The sequence below is a fragment of the Scyliorhinus canicula genome, chromosome 10 (assembly GCF_902713615.1).
Source record: "Scyliorhinus canicula chromosome 10, sScyCan1.1, whole genome shotgun sequence".
NCBI classification, from domain to species: Eukaryota; Metazoa; Chordata; class Chondrichthyes; order Carcharhiniformes; family Scyliorhinidae; genus Scyliorhinus; species Scyliorhinus canicula.
In genome coordinates, this window is record NC_052155.1 from 50577224 (window position 1) to 50583626 (window position 6403).

Here is a 6403-nt window from a genome sequence, read left to right on the forward strand (position 1 = left end):
TCCTGCCACTGGCTGAAATGTTTTAAGGCCTACCTGGCCGAAATCAGCACCGCTGAAACTACGGAAGAACAAAAGCTCAGCCTACTGCACGCGAGGGTAAGCCACAGAATTTCTACACAACTAAATCCAGCCGGTTCCTACACCGCTGCGCTGCCGATTTTGGATAAAATGTATATTAGGCCCATGAACGAGGTCTTTGCCCGCCATGTGCTCACGACTCGCCGACAACGGGCTACTGAAACTTTAGCTGAATTTGCACGCGAGTTGAACAATCTCTCAAATGACTGCAATTACCAGGCCGTAACCGCGGCCGAACATTGGGAGTTTGCTGTGTGGGATGTTTTTGTAGCGGGCCTTCGATCTAGCTATGTACGTCAGAGACTATTAGAAAATGGGGCCCAGGGCTTAGAGACTATCGTGGAGGCTGCTATCACGATGGAAGTTTCCTTCCGCAGCCTCCACTCATTTCCCGCGGACCCCGCTAACCCCGCATGGGCCCCTGACCTGAGGACCCCCCAAGCCTGTGCCGCATGGCCCCCCAGCTATCGCGCTGCCACAGCCGGTCCTACTGTCCCAGTCAACTACTCAAACTATCCAGCTGCTCCAGCTAATTACTCAGCTCCCCCAGACAGCTACTCAGCTCGCCAAACCAGTTATTCAACTGCTCCAGCCTGCCACTATTCAGCTTCCCAAACCAGTTATTCAACTGCTCCAGCCTGCCACTATTCAGCTCCCCAAACCAGGTATTCAACTGCTCCAGCCTGCCACTTCTGTGGACAAAGCCAGCACCCGCAGCAGCACTGCTCAGCCCGATCCACGACCTGCAGCAGCTGCGGGAAGAAAGGCCACTATGCTAAAGTGTGCCTCGGCAGAAGGGCCCCAGCACTCAACACCCCAACAGTCCAAAAACATCGCCCCCAGCACCAGCAGGCCCAAGGGGCCCAATACGCTGCGGCCTATGCTCAGGCTCCGCCCCCTCCCGCCACGAGCGAACCATGGGGGCCGCCATCTTGGCAAACCTCCACCATGCGGCCGGCCACGTACGATTCATGGGGGCCGCCATCTTGGATGCCATCTTCATCACCACCCTCCACGTGCGATCCACGGGCCCTAGCTGCATCCCCAGTCTCAAACAGCTAATCGGAGGAGTACGACCTCCCCCGGGCAGTCACCACATGGCCCGCAACTCAGCGCAGTGTTCCTGCATCAAGCTTGCCAGAACGCAGCGGCATCTACTCGACAGGACGCCCGATCGGAAGAATTCGACTCCCCCGGACAACCACCACGCGGCCCGCAACTCAACACGGTCACCCTCGACCAATCCCGCCCCAAGCATCTGAGAAATTCGATGACGGAGGTCCAGATCAACGGGTACAACACGTCGTGCCTCTTCGACTCCAGGAGCACAGAGAGCTTCATACACCCAGAGCTGGTAAGACGCTGTTCCCTCCCTATTTATCCCGTCAACCAAACTATCGCCCTCGCTTCGGGCTCCCATTCCATCCAAATCCAAGGCCGCACGACAGCAACGCTAATGATTCGAGGCGCTAGCTATTCCAAATTTAAACTGTATGTCTTGCCCGACCTCTGTGCGTCACTCCTCTTAGGCTTGGCTTTCCAATGTAATCTCAAGAGTCTCACCCTCAGCTTCAGCGGGCCCCTGCCCCCACTCACTATCTGCAGCCTCGCCACGCTGCGCATCGCCCCCCCCTCCTCTCTTCGCCAACCTCACCCCGGATTGCAAACCGGTAGCCACCCGCAGCAGGCGGTACAGCCTGCAGGATAGGGTATTTATCAGAACGGAGGTCCGAAGGCTGCTCAGTGAGGGGACCATAGAGGCCAGTAACAGTCCCTGGAGAGCTCAGGTGGTGGTCGTCAAGACCGGGGAAAAATTCCGCACGGTCGTCGATTATAGCCAGACCATCAATCGCTTTACACTCCTAGACGCGTATCCCCTCCCCAGAATCGCAGACATGGTAAACCAGATCGCCCAATATCGGGTATTTTCCACGGTGGATCTGAAGTCTGCATACCACCAGCTCCCAATCCGCCCAGAGGACCGTCACTACACGGCGTTCGAGGCCGATGGCCGCCTCTTCCATTTCCTCCGGGTTCCCTTCGACGTCACTAACGGGGTTTCGGTGTTCCAACGAGCAATGGACCGAATGGTAGACCAGTACGGGCTGCGGGCCACATTTCCGTATCTGGATAATGTTACCATCTGCGGCCATGACCAGCAGGACCACGACGCCAACCTCCACCGTTTTCTCCAGACGGCCCAAAAATTAAACCTTACATATAACAAGGAGAAATGCGTGTTCCGCACAAACAGACTAGCCATCCTCGGCTACGTCATGGAGAACGGAGTCCTGGGCTCAGACCCGAGGGGGAGAGTCTTAGAACTCCCCCTCCCCCATGGCCGCAAGGCCCTCAAACGGTGCTTGGGGCTCTTTTCGTACTACGCCCAGTGGGTCCCCCAATATGCGGACAAAGCCCACCCACTCTTCAAGGCCACACTATTTCCCCTGTCTGCTGAGGCGCGCCAAGCCTTCAGCTGCATCAGGGACGACATCGCCAAAGCAGCCATGCGGGCGGTGGATGAATCCACTCCCTTTCAGGTTGAGAGCGACGCCTCAGAGGTAGCGCTAGCAGCCATTTTAAACCAAGCAGGGCGACCCATTGCATTTTTCTCCCGTACCCTATCCGCTTCAGAACTCAGACACTCCTCAGTCGAGAAGGAAGCACAAGCCATCGTGGAGGCTGTCCAACACTGGAGGCACTACCTCACAGGTAGGAGGTTCACCGTCATTACCGACCAACGGTCGGTTGCCTTCATGTTCGACAACTCGCAAAGGGGCAAAATTAAAAATGACAAAATTCTTCGGCGGAGGATTGAACTCTCCACCTACAATTACGATATCAAATATCGACTGGGGAAGCTCAACGAGCCCTCGGATGCCCTATCCCGCGGGACATGCGCCAGCGCGCAAATCAGCCGCCTAAAAGCCATCCACGATGACCTCTGCCACCCAGGGGTCACCCGGCTCGCCCACTACATCAGAGCCCGAAACCTGCCTTTCTCCAACGAGGAGGTTAAAGCGGTCACCAGGGACTGCCCGATCTGTGCAGAGTGCAAACCGCACTTTTATAGACCAGACAGGGCCCACCTGGTCAAGGCTTCTAGGCCCTTTGAACGCCTTGCGATCGATTTCAAAGGGCCACTCCCCTCCACTAACAAAAACAATTACTTCCTTAACATTATTGATGAGTTCTCCCGATTCCCCTTCGCCATCCCATGCCCCGATATGACCTCCCACACAGTCATTAGGGCCCTGCATAGTGTCTTCACCCTGTTCGGTTTCCCCAGCTACGTGCACAGCGACCGGGGTGCGTCCTTTATGAGTGACGAGCTGCGTCAGTACCTGCTCGACAAGGGCATCGCCTCGAGCAGGACTACCAGTTACAACCCCAGGGGGAACGGACAGGTGGAGAGGGAGAACGCGATGGTCTGGAAGACCGTCCTACTGACCCTCAGGTCCAGGAAGCTCCAAGTTTCCCAATGGCAGGAAGTCCTCCCTGATGCGCTCCACGCAATTAGATTCCTCCTGTGCACAGCTACCAACCAAACCCCCCACGAGCGGCTCTTCATTTTTTCCAGGGGCACTACCACAGTGGTCTCACTTCCGGCGTGGCTGAGGACGCCAGGCCCGGTTCTCCTAAGGAAGCACGTCAGGGCGCACAAGACCGATCCCATTGTTGAAAAGGTGCGCCTGCTTCATTCCAACCCACAGTACGCATTTGTTGAGTTCCCGGATGGTCGCCAGGACACAGTATCCCTCCGGGACCTGGCACCCGCTGGATCCAGCCCCCCATCTACCCCCACCGAAGAACTCCTTTCCCCGTTACCTATGCGGCCGCCCCCTTGCGCCCCCGATTCTGCAAGCTCACCCCACCAGTCCCGAGCGCCAGCACCAGCCCGCCCCCCCCCATGCCCCCAGTCTCCATTCGACCAGGAGGTGTATGAGGCACGAACAAGACTCGCCCCGGAGCCGGCAACAGTACCCCAGACCTCGGCGCCCGCCCAGCCACCGCAAGAGGCTGCAACCCCGGTGCTCCGCAGATCAAAACGGACAATTCGTCCACTGGACAGACTGACTCTTTTAGCCATCACCCCCCGCCGGACTTGATTTTTTTTAACAGGGGGTGAATGTGGTGAATATGATTCACACTATATATAGTTGCCAATATCGCTCCATGTATATATGTTCGTTATCTACCCATTGTAAGTGCAGTTGCACTATCCGACCACCAGGGGGAGTCGCTCTGGGAGTATACGGGAGTTTGTACTGGGCTCCTTCCTTGGCTCTGCCCAGGACTCCTCCCCCTGGGACCGATGTATAAAGATCAGTGCCTTAGAGCCAGGCTGCCAGTTCACCTGAAGTTCAACGATGAATAGACTGGCTCTATTGTAAGTGTATTAAAGCCTCTGTTCAGATCCAACGACACGTGTTCGCTGAATTGATGGTTCCGTCACCCACACCGCCCCCTCACCACCTACCTTTCTCACACCGCCCCCTCACCACCCCACCACCCCCTCACCACCCCACCTTCCCCACACCACCCTCTCACAACCCCACCTTCCCCACACCGCCCTCTCACCACCCCACCTTCCCCACACCGCCCTCTCACCACCCACCTTCCCCACACTGCCCCCTCACCACCCCACCTGCCCCACACCGCCCCCTCACCACCCACCTCCTCCACACCGCCCCCTCATCACCCACCTTCCCCACACCGCCCCCTCACCACCCCACCTTCCCCACACCGCCCCCTCACCACCCACCTTCACCACACCGCCCCCTCACCACCCCACCTCCCTCACACCGCCCCCTCACCACCCCGCCTTCCCCACACCTCCACCTCACCACCCACCTTCCCCACACCACCCCCTCACCACCCCACCTTCCCCACACCGCCCCCTCACCACCCACCATCCCCACACCACCCCCTCATGACCCCACCTCCACCACACCGCCCCCTCACCACCCCACCTCCCCCACACTGCCCCCTCACCACCCACCATCCCTACACCACCCCCTCACCACCCACCATCCCTACACCACCCCCTCACCACCCATCTTCCCCACACCACCCCCTCACCACCCCACCTTCCCCACACCACCCCCTCACCACCCACCTCCCCCAGACCGCCCTCTCACCAGCCACCTTCCCCACACCACCCCCTCACCGCCCCACCTTCCCCACACCATCCATCACCCCAACCCGTGATCCAATCATGCGTCATGCCTTGTGTATTGCAGGATCGCCTGCCAATGAGACAGGTCTTTCTGGTGTCCCCCACCCCAGACCCAACCCTAAGCAGATTCTAGTGATGAGGCAGCAACGGGTAGCAAAGAGAGCCCTCAAACGCCAGCCCGAGACACCCCAGAGCACCAGTCCAGAGAAGGTATCGACTTTCCATCAAAGCGGTCTCCAACAACCTCCACCATCCCAGAGACACTCACCTAGATTGGGCATGTTAGTGAACAGGCTCCTGGGCATTATCTGGTGCGCACCAAACATGTGCAACAGAACATCAGATGGAGGTAGGAACCCCCGAGGGGGCGGACAATCGGAGGGCGCTTGACCCCAGAGTTGAACTGCCGTACAGATGGGTCTCTGGAAAGGATGTTCCCATCGATAATGACGATGAAGACAGAACTAGGGATTGTCAATAACCATCCAGTACCTGCAGATGCTGTTGGAGGAGTCCAGCCGCCTGCAGGGGCAGGAGGCAGCGTCGACCATGCATACTACCCAGGCCAACACCACGTGGGTGGCGTCCACAGAGGAGGCCAAGGTATCGGCCATGGGTTAGGACGTCCAAGGCTTGGGGCATTCTGTGCAGCCGGTGGCCAAGGCACAGGACAGGGCTGCCATGTCACAGGCGACTATATACCAGGGCCACTTGGACATTGCAGCGGCACTCCAGAGCTTGGCTCAGTCACAACAGGTTGTGGCTGTGGGCATCAACAGCATTCCCTGAGAGCTGGCAGACTTGAACCAGTCCAGAGTATGGTGGCATAGTCACTGAGTGATGTGGCACTGTCCAAGAGGGAGATGGCCCAGACCTTGTGCCCCTTGGTCATGCACATTGACACCCTGGTTGAGACAAGAGCAGGCCTCCAGGACTGGCAGCTCCAGGAAGCGGGGAGCCCAAGGAGTTCACTCTGGTCGCACCCCCGTTCCATGGAGAAACCCCGGGGCTTATCCGGCACCTGATGGAGGAGGAGGTGATGGGGCCCCTGCAGTGACCCATGCAGGGGCGGTGCTGGAACTCTGAAGTGCCTCTGACTCTTCCTCCACCACCCCATTCCTGGCACATCCAGTGGGCAGCAGGCAG